The 24,509-nt window shown below is 38.5% G+C and overlaps 1 protein-coding gene across 4 annotated transcripts in view; it reads right to left on the bottom strand.

The window, feature by feature from the left end:
* The window catches only part of LOC122789409 (ecto-NOX disulfide-thiol exchanger 2-like), a 3,915,450-nt gene that overhangs the window by 2,634,407 nt on the left and 1,256,534 nt on the right, over positions 1-24,509 (bottom strand). Inside the window, exon 1 of one of the 4 annotated variants that reach the window (XM_044056838.1) lies at positions 6,880-6,936. The exons of the other annotated variants lie outside the window; for them this stretch is intronic. The gene's annotated coding sequence lies outside the window, so the exon portion shown is untranslated. Of the gene's footprint in view, positions 1-6,879; positions 6,937-24,509 lie in introns of those variants that run through there. 4 annotated transcript variants of the gene reach the window in all.

Below are 24,509 nucleotides of genomic sequence, written 5' to 3'. Positions count from 1 at the left end.
TATGGGAGGGCAAGATGACAAGAGTCAAGTGGGATAAGCTTATTCTTCCAATAGAACAGGGCGAACTGGGATTAACTGAGTTGAAGGGGTATTCCAGAGCAACACAGTTAAGGTTCCTATACATAACACAAGAAGAAAACTATAATTCAAAGTGGAAGGTGATGACGAAACCGGGGAGAAGCCCAAGTAAAAGGGAAAGAATGGGATTTTGGATGCAGACCTTTAAGGAGAACAATAATCATACAGAATATTGTATTTATAAAGTAACAGAAGGTCTTCTAATAACTAAGCCAACACAGGAATGGAGAAAGAAGATTCTGCCAAAAGAGATGACTGCAATTAGGGATACAGACAACAGGCAAGAGGGGGTGGGAATATATTGGAGAAAACTGTCACAAGAACCAAGGTACTGGGAACAAATAACTAGAGATGGAAAAGTAACAGAATGGGAAAACACCATGAACTTATTTGGACTGAAGGCTAAAGATAGTCTTCCATATCAAGAACTGATATCAGAGTATAGGCAAAGAGAAAGAAATATGGGGGTCCTAAATGAAAGACCAGCACTGGTACAGATTCTAGAAGAATGTAGAACAGAAGTTGCCGTTAAGTAAAGAATAATTATAGTACAGCATATAAAATATTGCATGATAACTATAAGAATCAATCACAAAAGGTAAGGAAGGATTGGAAAGAGATTAGATAAGCAATTCACAAAGGAACAATGGGGGCATATGTATGTTTACCAGATATTCAATAAAATTTAAGATCTTTGCCTGGAAGTTTTACATAGGTATTTTTATATCCCAAGCAGACTTAAAAATTGTTCCTTAGGATGATAGCAAATGTTACAGGGGTGATGGAGAGGAAAGAGGTAACTGGGAACATATTTTCTAGCAGTGTAACGAGATGGCAGACTTGAAAGATTCCCTGCAGATTGCTCTACTAGAGGTGCTGGTTGAGCAAATTAGTGTAAATAAGGAAATTATTTTTTTGAGCTATGATACAGAAATGGAATTGTTTAGACGTAGTAGGGCTTGCCGAGTCGAATTATGATGGCTATCAAAAAAGCAATTACTAGAAAATGGAAATCAAAATCCAAGCCAACTTTACTAAAAGTTGCGAAGATAGTAACAGAGATAAAACAACTGGAACTGGGATCTTAGGAAAAGGGTAGGAACAAATTACATAGGAAACCATGGGAAATGTAGGATGAATACATGCAGAGGAGGAACAAGGTTTAAAAGAAGACAGGATTTGATTGAACTATGTAATGGTTGACTAACAATGACTGGATATGTTAAAAGTGATGTATAATGTCTGTAGCTACAGTTGTGTTGGCATGGTTTGAAACGTATAATGTTTGCAAATGAGATTGTGTCACTATCGTTTATTTTCATTTATACAAATGTAATATGGTCTATGTTATACATAATTTAATAAAGATGTTTCTTGCTTAAAAAATAAGTTTATCATCTTTGCATACTGCAAATACATATGTATAACTGTTTTCTACAGCAACACTTCTTTATATGTAATCTGGTATGTTTTTTCATCTACAGAAGGTGTTTACCACGTCTGTATCTGGGGATACTTTGTGGTTGATACTGTTTTTTTACACATAGCTATTACTGTAAGCACTTCAACAAAATAATTTACCTTACCACATATTTTGCATACTCTTCCCTTTCCTGGACGCTGCACTGTATGGATAACATCCCTCACAATATCTACACAATGATTTGTCTTCATGTTGCATGGTTTCATTAGTTTACTTTGTTTCATCTTAATTTTGTGTACAGTCTTATGTATCAAACCACCTTTCATATTTACTGAAAGTGCATGCACTTATGTTTCATGCCTTTTCTATGGACTTCGGATGTTTATAAGGACCTTGCAACATCAAGCATGCAACCTCTCTACTGTTTACTTCTGACAATCCTGTCCCTTCAGACTTGCCCTCATACAGTATTTTTGGACTTTAGACATCTTAATTTTTATCATCATAAGAACAAGTTCTTGCAATTTAACTTGCATAATCTGTATCAATACTTTCATTAAACAATTGTTCTGTTCTAAACTTATAGGTGTGTGTGTGTATATACATATACATATATATATATATATATATATATATATATATATATATATATATATATATATGAAATGTTTGTGCGCATGTGTGTGTGTGTGTATATATATATATATATATATATATATATATGTATATATATATGCCAAAATGTATATCCTCTGACTCAAAATACCTTTCACCTTGTCTAACACAACTGACTATGAATCTGTTTTGGCTGGGACAGTTACATGACAGAGGCTGACAAATAATTACACAGCTGGGGAGATCGGCTACCCAGCTGCCTTAGTGTGGATTCAAGAAACCATTATAAACAGCAACATCAACTTACAGTGAATCTCTTATTTGGAAAGGGATGGTATACTCATCTTCAGATCAATATTTCTATGCATGTTTTTATTCCTAAAGTGTCTGTTTTGAATGTCCACAAATATGCGCAAGTTGCAGTATAACTATTTCTTCAATCAAATATTCATTTATTTTGCTCCACTGGCTCAATGGTGTAGAGGGATAAAGCCCTGTGGTCAAGACAATCCATGTTTGACCAGTGACCCAGAGACTGAAGAAGCTGGCACTGTCACAATAGGAGTGAATGGCCTATGATGGTTTGTTCATCCTGGTGAAAGGAATGATAGCCTGGTCCACTACAATAATCACATACTTATCAAAGGAAGTTGCCCTCAAATAAGAATCTCAGGCCCAAGAATGGCCACCCACCACACAGCACGCAGTCACTGGTATTGTAAATGAAGCTATAAATGAGAGGAATATGAAGTATACTCCATGAATTTTAAAGTTTGCTTAACATGCTCCAGAGATGAAGAGGTTGCTAACATGTTTTAGCAGAAATAATTGGAAGTCATATATGATGGCTAGTTAAATAGCTTTAATTCACAGAAAAGCAAGAAATATTCAAAGCATTTTAGAAAAGAAAACTAGGTTTGAGAAACTGCTTTCTTCAAACACAAGAATGTTTCCTATAATAAATGTTCTTTGTGTTAATAAATTTACAAAATTTGATTACTTTTTACATTCACTTTCTCACAGACATGTTTTCTCATCTTTATCTGAAAAGTTTAATGCTGTTGTACATTTAACCTTGTAGAAGAGCTGCACAACATGGGTATCAGGTAAGACAAATTCGGAAACAAGTTAGGAATACATGAACATGTATATACAGTACTCCAAAACCACATAAATGTAATAAACCACAACAAAAAACATCTGTAGAAGATTTGGGGATTTTATGATAGTAACTTAAAAAAAAAATGCAGGATTCAGTACTGCACATATAAGAATATGGTATATGTTGTACATCGCCCGCATAAGTTATGTTATTTCAGTGAAAAGTACAATTTTGCATTTATCATAAATGTAGATGTTCAAGTGTATACCCTGCTGCAGTTATCACACTTGGGTTATCCTGTCGTCAGGCGGTCCCGCAGTCGGCCCGAATTCCAAAGTCTTGGTCCGGCATCGGTTGCTGTCGCTTCTTCGCTGACGTCAGTACGCCAGGGGTATATAAGAGGCATCCGACGCCATTTTCTTCAGTTCTTCTTGCCCCAGATGTCAGGTGCCCCCCCCAAAAGATGGTCAGTAGATAGTACCAATAATAAAAGCTTAGCACAAACAAAACATCCCTCCAGCTATAAGCAAATACACCACAAAGGTTGTATCAGATTTTAAGGTATTGAAAGGTTTTAGAGGGGATGGAGGGAGGGTAACCTGGACTGCAGCAGGGTATACACTCGAACATCTACATTTATGGTAGGTACAAAACTGTACTATGTTCATCGTGTTACCCTGCTGCAGTCTTCACACTTGGGTAGAATCCCAAAGCTAAGGAGGGGAGGTGGAGTCAAACAGGGTTAGAGGAGGCTAGAAGGCCCTGCAAAACTGCAGTGGCGAAGCCAGCTCTATTCTTAGAGTAAAGTGGTAAGTGATAGTGTTTGGTGAAGGTGTGTACTGAACTCCAAGTTGCAGCTTCCAGAATATCCTTGGTTGGCACCCCCCTGAGGAAGGCTGCAGATGTAGCTGCTGCCCTGGTGGAGTGGGGCCTTATGCTAGCAGGAACTGGTTTTCCATGATGGGTGTAGCAAAAACGTATGGAATGTCCTATCTATTTGGAAATGGTCTGTTTTGAGATCGCCTTTCCTTGTGATGCTGTAGCATAGGATACAAAAAGTTGGTCAGATTTTCTAAAAGCCTTAGTTTTATCCAAGTAGTAACGTAGTTGCCTGTGAATGTCCAAGGAATGCAGGAGTCTTTCTCCTTTGTTCTGTGGATTTGGAAAGAAGGTGGGTAAGTGGATGGTTTGATTTAGAGCCACACTGGATACCACCTTTGGCATAAAGGAGGGGTTAGTTCGTAGAGAGACTCTGTCTTGATGAAAAATGAGGAAGGGCTCTACTGCCATTAGTGCCTGTAGCTCTGAGACTCTTCTGGCTAAAGTAATTGCTAGCAGCAGGGCAGTCTTCCATGATATAAACTTTAAGTCAGCTGAGAAAGCTGGCTCAAAAGGTGGCAGGGTAAGTTTTTCCAGAACAAAATTTAGGCCCAAGTTGGTGTTGGCGCTCTCCTGGGAGGCCTAATGTTTTTTGCCCCTCTGAGATACTGCCTTAGAAGTGTATGTGAAAATAAGGGAAGATCCGTGTTGTAGAGAGCTGAAATAGCTGAGGCGTGGATTTTAATAAATGAAAAAGAAAGTCCTTTGTGTAACATCTCAGTTAAATATTGTAGAATCTGAGGCATGTCCGGCTGAAGGGTATTTTGGCCTTTAGCCTGGTTCCAGGCGCAAAATCTTTTCCATTTGTCTGAGTAGGCTTTCCTGGTGCTGGGCCTCCTGGCCTCCAGAATGACATCCATAACAGCTTGTGAAAGAGGGGCTGGCTGGTTGCTTAGGTGATGTGCCATGCAGCCAAATTTAAAGTTTTGAGCTGGCTGTGTAGAACCTGACTGCCTTGCTGTGTGAGTAGATGAGGAATTTGTGGTAAAATCCATGGTGGGCCCTGGGCCATGTTCCTTAGTAGTGGGTACCAGTGCTGGCGTGGCCAGTCCGGGGCAATGAGTATCATTCGAGGTCTCTCCATCTTGACTTTCAGCAGCACCTTTGTGAGAAGAGGCAATGGAGGAAAGACATATACTGTCAGCATTTTCCAACTGAATGAGAGTGCATCCACTTTCCAAGCTTGATGGTGAAATGTCCTTGTGCAAAATTTTGAAAGCTGATGGTTTTGGGGGTTGGCAAACAGGTCTATGTCTGGGCGCCCCCATTTTTGAGTTATCATTGCAAATACAAGTAAAAGCTAAAAGATAAAAACTTGGAAGAGTAGAACACTATACTATATCAGAAACACAGATTCCAAAATGATGATGATGTCTTTCGGCTTTTCACTGTTAGGGGTCGCCACAGTGGAACTCCGGTCCGCTAATGATTGGCAGTAGATTTTCATGAATGCCGAGGTGCCAGCTCGCCGTTCAACCTTCAACGAAGGCATGCACATTTATGCATGTCTTTCGAACGCTCACCCAACCACGGGGAGGACATACAGACTCCACACAGAAGGCACTCCCGCCGAGAATCAAACAAGAGAACCTCTTGCTGTGAGGCAACAACGCTACCGCTGCACCACCGCGGATGTCAAAAGTTAATGTTTAATGTCTGCTGTCATTGCCACATCTTCCAAACACTGCTGGACAGCTATATTAGTGAACTAAATGAAGACACTGGAAGTAACACAACCCCAAAATCAAAATGCAGAAAATTTATGTCTGGGTTGGAAGAAGTGTACAGTTCAACAGCAATAAAAGTATCAGTAACAACTAGTAAGCATAAATTTCTCCAGTAGATATTCACCTGTTACTTGGTGATTTCCCTTTGAGATGAGCTGGGGTTATGCTATGCATGAAAAATGATGGCTCAGTAATGTTTAAGGACCTAATCAGACTTCACTTAATTCTGTGACATGTCAACCAACAACATTTTTTTTTTTTTATGATTAAGGCTGTTTTGCTGAAAATACAGTTCTGGTATGGCACAGATTACAAGATAAAAAAGAGAAAGAAGCAAAAGGTAATGCTAAACATTTCACAGACAATTTGAACATGCCTCTGCTGAAAACACACATTTGCTCCATGCCTCTTCAAACCATTGCACTTATTATAGCTCATAGCCTTAACCCTCTGCACCAGCTGCCAGAGTTCCCCAGCTGCTCTACTGACCTGCTCCTCCTCCTCTTTGGCCAGGAACCCAACAGTTCATTCATTCCTTGGGGGCAACGTTTGACAGTACCATGTGCAATGCTATAACATGTGAAGAGGATCAGGGTTTTCTGATTAATGCCCGTTTTCCCCATGTATGCTTTGTTATGTATCCCACTTCCACAAGACGTGACCCACTGATGCTGCTTTCTCTGGCAGTGAAGCACCTTCTTTATGACCCACGGTCTTCCCTGGAGATTCTGCTGTGAAGAAAGTACCCATGAACACACTCTTCCTCCTCCCCCCTCTTACAGAATTGTACAGGCTAAGCCTCGTTATTCCTTTTCTCATCCAGGGCATCCCAGACAGGCTGGAGTCAAACTCTGGTCATCAGAGTTATAGCCAAGGCTTTATTCTTCCTCACCAGCAGCAAAGACCATACAAATTCTGAACATATCTACTTTAAAAAATGAATGTGAACAACTGTGAAACATGTATGAAGTACAGCAAGGCTGTAGGACAGCTGCTAGTTACAAAACTGTTATGATACACTCGTGTCAGTTAGAAAAAAATGTGAATATACTCACATAATTGAACATTTTGGATTTCTCAGTGAAGGCGGCAATGCAAAGAAAGCATCCAAAACTGTAAAAAAAAAAAAAAAAAAAAAAAAAAAAAGTTTATTTACTTGTGGATGAGTGTTCATAGGTCACCTCATAGTTGGTAGGTGATACTGCCAGCATACGGTCCATGGATTGATGGGCTACCAAGACTTGAACCAAATGATCATGGAACATTTGTTCAAGGTAAACCAAAACAGCATGTGTGAATCTTCCCTAGATTTTTAAGGCAAAGAACTCCACGTATAATCAACGTTACAGTTCACTTCAAACCATGTATGGGCAGAATCCAAATCTTCCATCATAGATGATTGATAACCACCTGCACTTGAGGGTATAGTAAGTTCTTGGGTGAAAAAAGGATATTTATAAATAACAAACAGCAAGCAAAGCATTAAGTGAAGTGAAACTTCTGATTTTAAGTATTACTGTACTGCTCTTAGGTTGTTTTAACAGTATTCTGATATTTTCTAATCTCCTTTGATACTGCAAAAGCTATTCTGAATTTGCCAAAGTTCTCCAGAGCTTGCCAAAATATGTCTAAGTTTTGCAAAATATTTATGTGCTTGCAGAAGTTCTCCTACATTTCTGCACATTTTTCTATATGTGGGAACATTGCTCAGGGTTTGTGAACTTATTTACATGGATTTCTGATACAGTAGAAGTTCTGCCTTTTGTTGTAAAGTATTTGTTACCACACAACCTCAAAAGAGGGTTTTATTCTACATTCTGGTGGGAGCAAAGGGCTGACTGAACCCATCTGAGTTGGAACCTGCTGGTGGAAGTCTTATTGTGTGTTTATCTGACTGGCCTGAGGGTTTAACTGTTCATCGTGTTAGGTATAAAGGCCTCGCATTAGCATGATTTGCAAACACAGTTACCCATGCCTTGTATATAGGAAACCTCTCCGGTTTAAAATTCTCTATAGGAAACCCTCCCACTGTTCATAGCTGCTGGAAGAGCTACATGTTTGTATACAGGGCAACAACACTGCAGGTCATCTAACAGTATATTATGAAAACCCTCGCACTTACACTTTTAAGTGACTCTCCCCTACTCCTTCTACTCTACAAAGGACCTGGTATAATGGATAGGTGCTTCCCTGTCATCTGTGTTTCTGGGCTGTTGGATATGGGCATCCTGAGGCAGTGCAGTAACTGCCTCATGTTCACTGGCAATGACTTAATTTTAGAACAGACAAGCACAGTTTGTGAAAGATGTAGACGCACTATGCCATTGGAGGCAAAGCTTTCACATACTCACACAAAAAATGCAAACCAGGTTGTCAATGTTACACACACAACACTAGTAATACTAAGGAACAAACACATAGACCCACATATGTGGAGGTAGTCATTTGTAATCTACCAAAACCTCCAAGACCTCCTAAAAGCATCTCTCAGTGGCCCTGCGCGCACACAAAAAGACAGCACCTCACACAACACAAATCTGAAAATCAAAGTAATCCCACATCCAAGCCCATAAGGCAACACATCACACAGCCAAACATTCTAGTTATTTGTGATTACATTGTAAGACATACTGATGTCCCCTTACCTGGCTAAACAAGGAGATCACAGTAAGCTGTCTTTCTGGAGCCATAATCCACCAGGTCCCGCATGCACTTAGGTCTTTAAATCACAAGTACCAGTAATGGTCATAGTCCATGTGGCCATAAATGACCCAAGACATACCTCACTGGACTATATGAAGTGACACATGATGGAGCTCTCTAAATGTGTGTCCCTGGCTGTTATGGATCTAGCCTTGAGTAGCAATCTACCTTCACTAATGATTATGCCACTATACCAGCAAAAAATGTTTGACTTCAACAATTGCCTTAGTTTCTGGTGTCACAACAATGAGATCCAATATCTGTCAAGCTGGAGAGACATGGTGAACAAACCATGATGCTTTGCCATAGATGGTTTGCACTTGTCACTATATGGCTTCTGGATACTGGCAAAAACTTTATCTATTCCTATTGTGCCTCTTTTAGGCTGTGCCAAGTTGTCAAACCCTCCAACACAACAAAATCAGTCATGACTACCTAAAGGTACTGCTGCTCAGTGCTAGGAATTTAAATAAAAAAACTGCACTCCCTGGAAGCACTCCTCACCTTGGAGAATGCAGATATATGTGCAGTCATGGAAACATGGTTCAGAACCATGGAATGCACCCTGGCTATCAAAGGCTACAATGCCTTTCATACATTTCAATCCCCCTTAGCTAAGGATAAAACAAAGGGAGGAGGTGTCTCAGTGTTCATAAAGTGCAAATATTAGGGTTTTAAGGTTTTCCTGTCTGGGGATAATACTACCACCATATTTAAACTCTATCTGTTCCTCTCCTTCACCATAGGAAGCCTCCCTCAACCAACCCACCGCGTGGCTCCTAGACTATAAGTGGCGACGCCGAAGAACCTCTATCTCAGTGCGAAGGCACAGGCTGTTCGCCTGCTACCACTAAAAGTTTAAAACTATTCCCCAAGGAAATTTGGGTAAAAATATATACCCTCATCATACTATTATTAGTCTATAAAGAGTCTTGCAGGCAGGAGACAGTACCTATCATCTAACCTGGCAGCCTTTCCCCAAAACTTTATGCCTAAACACTACAGTCTTAAGTCCCTATACTTTTCTTTTGTTATCTAGCCAGTGAGTTAACAAAGAAGCTGGTCACAAACTTTACCTGACTCAACTACTACCTCTTGTATTGTGTTTTAAGCACTAAGAAAAGAATACTGCAACTCAAAAGCAGTCCCTGTACTTACATGTAGCAGGCTTTAAGACCTTGCAAACTCCTGACTGGTGAATCCCCGCTCCGCTCGGGCTCGCTCCGTGCCCCACCCTGCCCCCTTATCCCACCCGCCCCCACTATCTCTACATTTATCAGGTCAGTAAACCCATCCCACTAAACTCTGAGCCAATAACAGTCCCCTGGCAACTGAATATTTCTCCTCCCACAATCCCGCCCATCTACCAATACCTTAACAAGCATTTCCAATGCCACCTACTTGACAGCCATTCGCTTATACATAATCATGTGTAAAGTAATGAACTCTATTGCTCCAATTCTAGCTTTACTGTTATTTATCCCTTACTTTGCAACCAGATATGAAAACTATACTCTATTGGGTATTCATTTCCCCAATGGTCACACCTGCAACTATACAAATCATCCCTCTTATCTTACTTCTACTATCATTTACCCCACTACAACACCATACTTTAAAAATGAGTACCTAACTCAACGATACCCCAAAGTAACCACTACTAAACATGGTCTAAAGATACTTTTTAAACTACTTAGACTTATAGACCGACTGAAAAAATGTATTGCCAAAGATGGGGATATACACCCCAACCCAGGCCCAATTATCAACCTTGATCCCACAACCTCAAAATTAGCTTCAAAATCTTCCTGCACTCTCCTTATGTTTCATCTTAATCTAAGAAGTATAAATAACAAGGTTCAGAATCTACATGCTTTATTAGCCATGCATCTCCCAGAGATTATGTGCCTAACTGAAACCTGGCTTAAACCATCCACAAAGGATGAAGAGATACTCCCACCTGGGTATAATATGCTGAGGGTTGATCGGATAAAAAAAAAGGGTGGTGGAATAGCTGTAATGTTTAGAAATACTCTGAATATTATTTTGAACCCATTACAACCTCCCAAGGTCTCTAATATGGAGCTAATTGCCCTACAAATATGCCTAAATAAACACAAGACCATTAATCTCATTGTAGTTTACATTCCTCCTGGGAAAAACTTAGAAACCTTGGAAATAACCCTAAGTTGGTTAGCCATGAACTACCCCCAAGAGACCATCATACTGGGAGACGTCAACATAGACTTGTCACAATTCTCTGACCAGACAAATCCCCTACCCATTAACCTATATGGCTATTACCAAAACATTACGTCTCCCACAAGAATTGGAAATACTAAGCAAACAGAAAGCACCATCGACTGGATTCTTACCAATAAAGATACACATAACTATACCACAGGTACCCTCCCCAATGATCTTAGCGACCACCTTGTCACTTTTATAATGAAACATAAAATGGTGATCACAAGACCTCCTATATATAGACTTGTTAGAAATAAGAAAAAATTTCTTCCAGCACTTTTCCTAGATGAACTTAAATCCTGTAACTGGTCCATGCTAAAGACACTTCCCCTAGATGAGAGTGTGGGTTACTTCAACGACACATTTCTAAAAATACTGGACTCCCATGCACCAAACCACCTTATAAGATCAAAGATCCACATAGCACCATGGCTAACTAAGGAAACTAAATCAAAAATTAAGCTTAGAGACCAAGCATGGGACAAGTGGCGATCCAGGAAAGCGCCCATAGATCGCATTAAATTTCAGCAGCTAAGAAATTCTACAAAGTCAGATATCACCCAAGATAAAAAGAACTATTACTGTCACCTCCAGGACAAACATCAGAATAACCCAAAAAAGTTTTGGGCAGGTTTTAACAACCTCCTTCACTCTGGGAAACCTTCTACTCCTACCCCCGCTAAACTTACTGGTAAAGATCCTGAAGAAATAGCTAATATGTTTAACTCATTTATTACGGAGACCATCCAGTCCCTAGCCTGTAAGTTACCTTCCTCTACATCTTCCACAACTACTCCTACCCCCTCCATAACCAATGCTATTGGTAAATCTCCACTTGCCTTTAACCTTCATCCAATATCCACCTCCTACATTAGCTCCCTACTGAAGAAACTTAAACCATCCAGCTTATCGGCCGATCGACTCCCAGCTGAATACTTACAAATAGCATCAGATGTTATAGCCTACCCTATCTCTATCCTGATAAATAGAAGCATAACAGAGTCTAAAATCCCCTCTCTGTGGAAAATATCAAATGTCATCCCACTTCACAAGGGTGGCTCCTCCACGGAAATATCAAACTTCAGACCTATAGCAATAATGTCCCCAATAGCAAAAATAATGGAAAGGTGTGTTCACAAGCAACTCCTGCACTATCTTACTCTAAATAATCTTTTGTCCAACACTCAACATGGCTTTCGCCCCCATCACAGTACAACTACCGCCCTCCTCTCCTTTGTTGACTCAGTCAACTGCAACCGTAATAACAAACTAATTACCTCTGCTCTCTTTCTGGACCTGTCAAAAGCCTTTGACATGGTTAATCACCAACTACTGCTCCACACCCTTGAAACCCTTCACCTTGACTACTCAGCCCTAAGCTGGTTTGATGCTTACCTTTCTGGTAGACAACAAGCTGTCCAGTGGCAAAGCAAGCTATCTCATTTACTACCTAACACCATAGGAGTTCCCCAAGGCTCTATACTTGGTCCCCTTCTTTTTTCTGTATTCATAAACGATCTCTATTCAGTCATCCCGAAAGCAACCTGCATTCAATATGCAGATGACTCCACACTGATCTGCTCCGATGCCTCCCTCCATAATCTCCAAGTAGTTACCCAAAATTGCTTTGCTGCGGTTGAAACATGGTTCATAGAGAGGAAACTTATCCTGAATCCAACAAAAAACAAGTTACTACTAATTTTCCCCACCTCAGCCACTTCCTTAGGACAACACCCTCCACTTACTAATAATATGACCTTCCATGTTCAGTCCATTAATGGTACCATCGTAGAGCCTGTCACAAATGCCAAACTACTAGGAGTCACTATTGATCATAAGCTCAAATTTGATATACACATCAGTCAAACTATAAAAACTGTAAACAAGAAACTAGGTTCTATGTATAGAATTAAAAACTTTCTAACTCCCAATACCAAACTAACCATTGCACGTACACACCTTCTCTCCACCCTACTGTATGCCTCCCCGGTATTCTCCTTCCTCAATAAAACTGAGCTCAATAAACTCTCTATGACTTATAACCATATTGCCAAATTCGTAACAGGAGAACCGTACCATACTCATCACTGCCTAAACCTAAAAAAACTTGCCTGGTTAGAACTTCCCAATCTTCTTAAACTTAATCAACTTACTGAAGCATTTAAAATAATCAATGAACCACATAAAACCCCCTCAATGAACAAACTTTTAACCCCCTATTCTAATCTCAGCTGCCTCCGATCCTCAAATAGTGTACTGGTACAAACTATAAAATCTAATAACTTAGGTGGGGATGCTCTTTATGCTAATTCCATAGGAAAACTATGGAACTCCCTTCCTAATAACCTAAGACTAACTACCTCCCTTAGCCAGTTCAAAAGTAACCTTAAATCTTTCCTAAAAGCTCATTGGCTATGTCCCTGTACTAAACCCGACTAGTCCTAAAAATCCCTATACCCTCCATGTTATTTCCCAATTCCATCTCTCTTCTCTCTTATTCCACTACCGCCCTGCTATACTATGTTATATGATCTCTAGTTCATTGCAACACCCCTCTACTCATTAAGCCCTATGAGCATGTTATGAGATAAATCTTTACCCTTCTCCTCGGGGCCTATAATATAATCTTTAATATTGTCTAGTGAACCCATGTCTTCACTAATCCACATATTACATGAATTACTCAAATTATAGCCAAGTTTTAAATTGATGTCTCTTCCTACTATGTTATCCAGAATTTTTATTATGTAATGCAAACCCAAGTCTTGTTTTTATTTATGTGGAGGTTTTTCTCCCCGAACTTTCTTGTAACTGATATGTTTAAGCTGTGGCTCACCTTACCATGTAATTATGAAATTATTGAAATGTAACTCAAAGCTTTGTTTTTTTTTTTTTTTTTTTACTGTGGAGCTTTTCTCCCCGGGTCTCTGCTGAAAATGGATATGTATCCAGTTGGACTAACCCGGTAAACAAATGTAAAATAAATAAAATAAAAATAAACTGTTAGACTGGTCCAACAACAAGACTTGCTTGAGCTGCTCCATGCCCAGCTAACCAGAGGTGCGACATACCTCTCAACTGTACAGATTTTCACAGAATGTCCAGATTTATGGCACATATTTTTGACCTATTCTTCATAAAATTTGTGGGTTTCTGTAAAATTAGTGGGATGATCTGAGGACTGAAGTCACTAAATAATGACATACATTTGAGTTTCAGACTTCAAATCCTTCAGAAAATGTATGTTAAAACAAACCCTGTTACTCTAGTAACTTTCTAAGTTTATAAGAGCAATATTTAAATTACGTCCCTATTTTTGGACCTTTTTGTCAGGCGTTGTCCAGATTTCTTGTGCTAAGAGGTTAAGAGGTATGGTGTGATCCCCATCATATCCTTGCTAGCTACTGACCCATTAACATGAGTTTGGAAAACCACACCTTCTATCTAAACCTATTGAAATCTTAATCAGCACAACACCATACTTATGGGTGACTTCATCTACCTCGACATAAACTGGGAGACTTGTATGACACAAAATTCACTTGCTCAGAGGTTTTTGGACTTTGTCACTGCAAACACCCGGAGCAACTAGTTAGCTCCCCAACTAGAGCTACAGATATCCTAAACCTACTCCAAGAACATGGGGGGATTCTGCTCCCTCCCATGTATTAACTTCTCCCTGGTAAGATCAGACCACAAAGTCTCCTTTACTATTAAAAACTAACCTAGAACCCCCATCAAACTCCAAACCTGTTAATAACTTTGCTAAGGCCAACTACCTCAAACTATGTGACAGCTTATTAAACTTCCAAGCAACTCTTAACCCAGATGACAGTGAGGCCGACTATGAGCTGTACACAAAAGCACCGTACAACCACATTCATAGCTGTATATAGGTTGCAGTACCTGTCTGAGTCAAACCTATTACTGGCAAAAATAAACCACCCACTAACAAAAATCCACTTTTGAAAAAAATGAAAATTTTCTCTCCAAAGCCAAGAAGGTACAGACAAAACAGTGCAAAGACACTCACCAGTCTAAACAAATGTGAGAGCTGGCCAAATCTGCAAAAGCAAATTACGAGGCCAACATATCCTCCCAGGCGAAAGATAACTATAAGTCTTTTTTAATTATGCTCATAACCTCAAGGGAAATGCTCAGCAATGTGCCAAGTTAATCATGAATGGCAACATTTACACCCAGCCTGAAACTATAGCAAACCTGCTGGCCGACAAGTTCAGGTCAAACTTCTTCCCCCCAATCACCTTCTACCACACCCAAAGACATATCTGCATCCACCCCGATAAACAGAAAGCGCAAAGTACACAAATAATCCAAAAAGTAAATGGAAATACTGGAAGTCTTCAGATGAAACACAGGTTTATTAGCTCACTCCACTTAAAAAACGCTGACAAATCGAAGATAACAAACTGGAACAAGAATACAAATATCCACAACAAGCAAAAGAATTAACGCTGTTCTTCCCATACGTTTTCGTCCTATTACAGACTTCATTAGATAACTTACTAGATTCTAGCTTCGCTTTATATATCCCTCTAGTTAATTAATTGATTCAATTTAATATAACAATTAGTCAAATTTAAAACAGAAGTAGGAGGGGAAAAAAAGTGAAAAAAGTTGAAAAATTCAACCCCGTTTTAAAACAAACACTTTTCTCTCTATTAATTCTTATTGTGATTGTGTTAGTCACATTTATATTCACTTTAAAAACTTTGTTTAAAAAAATACTGTGTAATCTTTCTGATATTAGTATAATTAAACCCTATAAACCATGTAAAATCCTTAAGGACACATTAATAGACCAATGAACCCACAATGATAGGTGCCATCTAGTGGCAATTTGTTAAAATTGCATGTATGAAATTAAAAATAATGTAAAACAACCTTTTATATAAATCTCTAACCTAAAAATGGACTATATAATTAGATAATAAATAATTAAAAAATGAATGAATAAATAAATAAGTGAAACCCTAATTTTCACCTTTGAAATGTTTTTCCATTTCTCACCCTAAAAAAGTAGATGTCTGGATGACTATTAAATTCATTATGATATTTAAATATAAAATATAGAAATATAAAAATGAACTTTTTAAATAGTAATACATATAAAATTTTTTGAAAAATATATGTGTATATAAAATTTATCTCAATCATAAATCCATCTCATAGCTTAGCTGCTCTTAGTTTTAAAAGTGGTGCTATACTTATATGTTCATTTAAACCTGGAAATTTATATGCTTCCAAGGACATCTGCCACCATAATTCACGGTATTCTAACCTTTCTTCCCAGGGCCCTCCACGTATATCTTTTTCTGTGTGTTCTAAGACAGTAAACTTAAAACTAGATTTCTCACAATTTTTACTGTGTTTGTATAAAGCATTTGTTTCTTTACAGTTTTTTATATCATTTAAATGTTCAAAAATTCTTCTTTTTAATTTCCTCTCAGTTTTCCCTATATAAAAAGCTTGGCATTCATTACACATACTTAAATATACCAAGCCTGAGGAGTCACAGTTATAGAAGTTCTTGTCATTAGTTATAACTTTGTTTCTACTACTTATATGAATGGTGTTGCTATTAGAGATGTTTACACATTGGGCACACCTACCACATTTATATGTGCCTTTTCTTCTTCTATCCTGTGACCCCAGGGTGTATTTATTTTCTAATAAATTTTTTATACTTGAGGAATTTTTATATATTATCTTGGGCAGATCATTATTTCCTAGGTCCAAATCTGTTAATTCTGTGAATCTATCCCATTCTTTTTTAAAAATGTTTCTTATTTTATTATTAATTGTGTTATATTCCAAAATCAATGCTAGTTCAAGGTTTTCAAGCTCCTTTTCTTTACTTGTTCCTATTGGAGTGTGATTTCCCTCCACATTTTTAATTATAGGTGCAAATTTCACTTCCCTACCTAGGACTACTTCTTCTCTAATTTCCTTTATGAAATTGATTGGATAGCCCCTTTCTTTGAACATTTTTTCCAATAACTCACATTCCAAAACAAAGTCCTGGTTCTTACTGGTCATTCTACTTTCTCTCACATACTGCCCTTTAATTATATTCTTTTTTACGTGTATAGGATGGGCACTATCAAAGTGGAGGAAGGAATTGCAATAGGTGGCTTTCCTATATATTTTGGTTTCCAGATGCCCTTGTTCTTTATATATTTCTAAATCAAGATATTGCACCAGGTTATGTGTCACCTTGTAAGTGAACTTTAAAAAACTACAAGTGTTGTTGAGGTATTTTAAAAAGTCATTAAGTTTATCTTCCCCCCCATTCCAAAAAATAATTATGTCATCCAAAAACCTACGATAGATGGTAAAAAATTGTTTATATTCACTTTCCAAAACACAATTTTCTTCCCATTTGGATAATACAACATTTGCATATGTGGGGGCGCAAGCCGCCCCCATTGCCACCCCTTTTATTTGTCTAAAAAATTCTCCATTAAAAAACAGGAAATTGTTATTTAAAATAATCTCCATAAGCCATCTACTGACTATCTTATCATTCTGCGTTATATTATCACTTTCAAAAACTACTTCCTCAAACATATCCAAACCTAACCCATGTGGAATGGATGGGAAAAGGTCTATTACATCAATAGTTACAAAGAGGAGGTCATCCGTTTCCGTCATGTCTCTCATAGTATGTAGTAGGTCCCATGAATCTTTTAAAATATGTGTTTTATCTAGCCAGATTTTTTTAATTTTGTTATCTACGTACTTGGCTAAAGCATTAGTTTTAGATCCATTGGCTGCCACTATGGGTCTTAAGGGTGGATCATTTTCATTCTTGTGAATTTTAGGGATCCCAAAGATGGCCGGAACTCTAGGCTTGTCTACCTTTAAAAAATTGTAAGTTTCCTGATTTATAAGCCCATCCACCATCATGTCATACAAATTAGTGTCAATCCTATTATAAGCGATGTTGATTTCATTTTTTGATACTGGTTCGTATTTATTTTCATCCCATAGTATTTTATACATTCTTGCCTCATATTCAATACTTTCCATCATAACAATTCCTCCCCCTTTGTCGGGCTTCATAACTCTTATGTTTATGTCCATCCTTAGATTATTTAAAATGTCCTTTTCCTTTTGGTTTAAATTGTTGTCGTATAAAGTTCTATTGTGTTCAACTTTCCTAATTTCTTTCTCTATTATTTTTTCAAAATTCCTTATTTGAGGATGTAGGGGTGGGTTGTATGTAGACCTCCGTCTTATGGTTAAATCATTCATTTTTCCTTGGTTCTGAAACAAAATTTTGAAATTAACCTTCCTTAGGAATATTTTTAAATCTAGAAGTGATTTCACTACATTTCCTTTGGTGGAAGGAATAAATTTCAAACCTTTCGAAAGTACACTAAAATGCCCCTTTTCTAGTTGAATGGGGCTAAAGTTGTAAATATTAAAATAATTATAAGTCCATTTATTACCTTCCTTAGATATCTCATCTCTCAAGGGGGGGTGGGGGGTTGGTGGGGCTCCGTGGGGTATCAATAGTAATTCCCCCTCCCCCTCCCTCTTCTCCCCCTCTCCAAAAATTTCCTTCCCTTTCTCCATATTTATTAAAAATTCTCTCTGACCTCCTCAAAGGAGGAAATTCTTCTTCATTAAAAATATTGTCTTCTTGTGTCTCTAAATGGTCTATAGTGTCCCTACCTGGTATATTACTACCTTGGTCAATACCACCTCTACCCCTGTTTCTAGGGTGTGGATTAGGATAACAAATATTACATTTATAATCAATCATGTCACGCTCCATCTTTTTATGTTTCCTTTGAATTAAATCTTCTATATTTTTATCTATATCTTTTCTCATACTAAAATATTTAGCTTTCTCATCCTCCATAGAAAATAACAGGTCATTAGTAATTCTTTTATCCAAAGCCTCTATCTCAAGTAATAATTCTTCTTGTACCCTGTTGTTTTCTTTAACCATCAGTCTTAACATTTCAAGCCCACTTTTGTTAAATAAGTCCAGCAATTCTAAGTGAAAATTTGACCCAGGAATAACACTGTTGGGATATTTATAAAACCGTAAACCTTTTGGTACAATTTCTTTCAAAATACATTCTCTCAAGTATGTATTTTCTACATTTAAAGCTCTATACTTGTTCATCATCTTATATAAATTGTTAACATTGTCTTTATAGGTAAAGTCATTTTGGTTGCCAGCGTTGTAATTCACATTTTTGTCGAATATAATTTGGCGTTTTAACCAGCCATTTAAGTCAGGACAGTAAGAAACAGTACCTTTATTTTCGTGTGAGCCTTGAGTTTGAAAGGCTCGTTTGTCTTTGGTTAAAGTAGAACTAATTTCCCCTCGACCGGCTTCTTTCAGCAGACTTGGTGTGTCTGCTGCATTGAAACTGCTTTCTTCCTCACCCTCGACTGAACCGGTGCCTTTACGTGCGCCTATTGGTTCATTCTCGTTCGTTTCTGTAGTTTTTCTTTTCTTTGCATACAACCCTTCGGTCCCCGAACCTCCGTTAACATTCTTCGGATTCTGCACAGCCAACAAAGAAGAAGCCACTGGTGTGAGGAGATTGATTAATTCAGTGAGCTGTCCTACCAGCTTACGTGTTAAGCCAAGATCTTCCTGTTGCCCATTAACAGGAACTTCCTGTATTTCCATGGCGCTGTCACGGACTCAAAACCAAGATAAACAGAAAGCGCAAAGTACACAAATAATCCAAAAAGTAAATGGAAATACTGGAAGTCTTCAGATGAAACACAGGTTTATTAGCTCACTCCACTTAAAAAACGCTGACAAAACGAAGATAACGAACTGGAACAAGAATACAAATATCCACAACAAGCAAAAGAAAACATACGTTTTCGTCCTATTACAGACTTCATCAGATAACTTACTAGATTCTAGCTTCGCTTTATATATCCCTCTAGTTAATTAATTGATTCAATTTAATATAACAATTAGTCAAATTTAAAACAGAAGTAGGAGGGAAAAAAGTGAAAAAAGTTGAAAAATTCAACCCCGTTTTAAACAAACACTTTTTTCTCTATTAATTCTTATTGTGATTGTGTTAGTCACATTTATATTCACTTTAAAAACTTTGTTTAAAAAAATACTGTGTAATCTTTCTGATATTAGTATAATTAAACCCTATAAACCATGTAAAATCCTTAAGGATTGGCGTTGTCCAGATTTCTTGTGCTAAGAGGTTAAGAGGTATGGTGTGATCCCCATCATATCCTTGCTAGCTACTGACCCATTAACATGAGTTTGGAAAACCACACCTTCTATCTAAACCTATTGAAATCTTAATCAGCACAACACCATACTTATGGGTGACTTCATCTACCTCGACATAAACTGGGAGACTTGTATGACACAAAATTCACTTGCTCAGAGGTTTTTGGACTTTGTCACTGCAAACACCCGGAGCAACTAGTTAGCTCCCCAACTAGAGCTACAGATATCCTAAACCTACTCCAAGAACATGGGGGGATTCTGCTCCCTCCCATGTATTAACTTCTCCCTGGTAAGATCAGACCACAAAGTCTCCTTTACTATTAAAAACTAACCTAGAACCCCATCAAACTCCAAACCTGTTAATAACTTTGCTAAGGCCAACTACCTCAAACTATGTGACAGCTTATTAAACTTCCAAGCAACTCTTAACCCAGATGACAGTGAGGCCGACTATGAGCTGTACACAAAAGCACCGTACAACCACATTCATAGCTGTATATAGGTTGCAGTACCTGTCTGAGTCAAACCTATTACTGGCAAAATAAACCACCCACTAACAAAAATCCACTTTTGAAAAAAATGAAAATTTTCTCTCCAAAGCCAAGAAGGTACAGACAAAACAGTGCAAAGACACTCACCAGTCTAAACAAATGTGAGAGCTGGCCAAATCTGCAAAAGCAAATTACGAGGCCAACATATCCTCCCAGGCGAAAGATAACTATAAGTCTTTTTTAATTATGTTCATAACCTCAAGGGAAATGCTCAGCAATGTGCCAAGTTAATCATGAATGGCAACATTTACACCCAGCCTGAAACTATAGCAAACCTGCTGGCCGACAAGTTCAGGTCAAACTTCTTCCCCCCAATCACCTTCTACCACACCCAAAGAAATATCTGCAACCACCCCCCTATTGGTCATTATGAGGGAACAGGTCCTTGCTGCACTAAAGCCAAAAACACAGTCTCCATGGGTCCTGACAACATTCCTGGATGCTTCTTAAATATTTTAAAACAGAATCTATCAGGGCCACTAGAAATTCTCCTTAACCACAGCCTCCAGACAGACTTTGTCCCAGAGGAATGAAGGACTGCAACAGTCATTCCTCTGCACAATTGGGACCCATTAACTGACTGAGGGAACTAAAGACCCATAAGCTTGACCAGTCTTATCTGCCAAACCATGGAGAGAATTATCATAGACCTGATCAATAATGACAAAAACTCTCCAAAACTGTATCAGACAAAATTTGGCTTTGTCAAGGGGAGGTCTTGCCTGGTCAATCTGGTGGACTTCAAGAAAGTCACCAGGGCCATGGATGATGGAAAAATGGTATACACCAATTATCTAGAACTGGCCAAAGCTTTTGACACGATACCCCACTCGGGGATCATAGATAAACTTACAGAGCTAGGCATAAACCCCTACATCATCAGATGGATAGCAAACTACCTCATTGACCAGACACATGTCCAGATAGGTGAATCCACTTCCAAGAAGAAACTTGTTACTAGTAATGTTCCACAAGTCTCAGTACTGGGACCCCTCCTGTTTGGTATATACTTCTCTGAAGTGATGGCCAGTGTTGGGGGACCACCAAAGTTCGCCGACTGTAAGATGGGAGCAATCAATGCAACACCAAATGATGTAGTCATCCTACAAGCAGGCCTAAAATGACAAACGTCTGGTGCCAAAAAACATGGTCTGAGAATAAATGCTAAAAAAATGTGTAATCATACCTTTAGGTAAATCAGATATCCCTGCAAATTATAACATTGATAGCACACTCCTAAAGTAAGCCCAGAGGTGAGGAACCTAGAAATACAGACAGTAACCTAAACGTTGACCACCAGGTAGCTACTGAAAAATACAAAGCGTAAGACACATGGCTTATGCAGACTGACTAAAGGCCCCCATCCCTTTACTAAGTCTGACATTGTTTATCAACAAGTAACTTATGCCTGATCTAGAAAGCATTCTCTGATCTAGCCCTTATGAAAATGTTAGATATTTGCAAGAAAAATTATATGAAGGTTACATGTGCCAAGGACCTGAACATTTGTGACAATAACATAACTTGCTGGAGAGATTAGTATCCCAAATGCTACCTCATCTATGGAATAAACTTCCAGTATTCATAAAACAAAGCCCGTGCCTCACTCTCTTCAAAAAGAATTTGGAGAAATGGCTGGGGAACTGTAGATTCACTCCTGGGATTTCTGCCCATGTACCTTATGGAGAGAGGCAATCTGTAAAATTACTCAGGGCTCCAACATCCAAAGACCCACTACCCCATCCCATATCTGGGAAATTAAGATACAACATTGTCATATCCTGGGTATTATTGGCTAGGCTTGTAAAGGCTCTTGTGCAATTAGCCTAATAATCTCCTACAGACCAAGGACTGGAAGCAAGCAAGCAAAGCCTTATTATTATATTTCCCTCATGACAGTTCTAGTAGGTGCCTGAGCCACTAATCCAACTCAAATCACCTGGGTCCTGATAATGGCTTTATTGTCTACATCAGTGCAGCTGGTACACAAAGCAGATTTGACATAATATTCACTGATTGCAGTTTATCATCTAACAAAAATCGTGCACAATAATCTTAAAGTAAACATAGTGGTGGAAAAATTAAACAATACTCAGTTTTCACCACCTATTATTTGCTAAAACCTTGCTTGGAAATCTGCTTCATGGAGGAACTCAGAGTGGGCAGTTTATTCATTGTTCTGCTAGGAGAACAAATCCGATGCTCACTTATTTGCTGGCAGTCAAAAAGAATCTTAGAGAGTGATGCACAGTAATTTCCATAATAGTTGACACTTGTTAGCAGATGAAACTTATGCATCTTTCTTGTGACAGTTTCTGATCTCTGTTTAGGTGATGTATGGAGAAATGTTCCTCATCATAAAACTGAGTTCAAAGGGTGCCAAGGTTGATCTTTCAATAACAATAGTCCTGGGGGGGTATCGGCCTCCTAGAAGGAATCAAGTGCAATATACTCAACAAAAATGTTTGACTAAACCTCACTCTGCTGTGCAGAGGGATGGAGCCCCAACAGTGTCTGTTCTTAAACATCAGGATATGAAGATAAAAGGATCCATGCAGCCAGTCTCAGTGTCTTGAGTATTTTTAGTGATGGGATATAGATTTGTCTGTATGTATTTTTACTGATGGGCTAGTATGAGTTAATGTGGTTTAATTAATTCTGTTCAAATGTTTTTATTGGTTGACCAATTATTTTAAAAAATATTTAAGTCCTACTGGTTGTATTTGTATGTCTTTGTCTGAAGTCTGTTGAAGGACAAAAACGTAACAGTAGTGTTGGACGTTAATTTTGTTTATGGATTAAACTTGCTGGTGGTATCGAACCTTGTGTCAGTGACTCCTTGCAGCCCTTTGATATTGTGTCTTGAGACTTGGGTGAACCACAAATGTTCCCTTGTGCTACATAAGCAGAGTACAATGCTCTGGGGGTAGATGATTATCTTATTTACTAGGCCACCAGCAGGACTCTTCTGGTCTTTTGCTACTGAACAAGGAATGTATCCACTGTCTTGGCCTTTCTGCATGGAAATCCAAAGCAAAATGTCAGCAGTTGCTGATTTTCATTCAAGACAAATGGATCTACAGAGATTTGTATTCGGTTATTTGCACTGGCTGGCCATTTTAAGCCTAGCCATTTTTTCCAACTCGTACCACACATAGTGATAACAACTGTGTTAAAACCAACATTCGCATAACTGACTCAAATTCCACTAGTTGCTGCTTATGCTAGACCTTTACAATTTGTCTACAATCACATTCTTGGTTAAAGTTAGAGGCTTGGAGAAGCAGGCCTACTGAACTACTATAGCTCTTATAACATCAAAGTTAACATTCAGACTTGGTAAAGTATAAGTGCCTTCCTATTTTCTATGCATACCACATCATTGTAGTGTTGTCTTTGATAACCCTTAAGATCCTTTGTCTAACGGTCCTTATGAGCAGAGATATATACAGAGAGCCATCAAGTCCAGGGTAACCAAAATGACAAATTACTGTTTATGGGAGAAGGGACTTCACGATGAGCATGTTGAACTTTCAAAGAATCTTTAAGAATTTGTTTAGATCTACATGGCACATTTTATCTGCAGACTGGGAAAACTTTAGAGTACAAGCTTTGTTATTCCTTCCGCTGAGGACTCCCTTCAGTTTATCACAGCCAATACAGTAAAGGGAAACAGCAGCCCTTAACTGCATGTTGAAGGATGGGCCGAACCTTCTGTTCCTACGGTGAGAAGATTCTATGAGGAAAAGGGAGAAGAGGTAGAGAAGGATGAGGTTGGGCTATATTCGGTACTAGCTAGGTGGCTCTAGAGTAGGAAGGAGAAAAACAGAGGTAGGAAGGACTACCAATACAATTAGCAAAGGGGTTCTTGAACTGAAAGTGATTTTCCACTCTTCCCCCTGCCTAACTTCCATGCCTGTTTCTTGTG

Source organism: Protopterus annectens, chromosome 14.part0, assembly GCF_019279795.1.
Source record: "Protopterus annectens isolate FY-2018-M chromosome 14.part0, PAN1.0, whole genome shotgun sequence".
NCBI lineage: Eukaryota > Metazoa > Chordata > Ceratodontiformes > Protopteridae > Protopterus > Protopterus annectens.
Note: the sequence above shows the minus strand (reverse complement) of the source record. Positions and strands in the feature narration are given on the sequence as shown.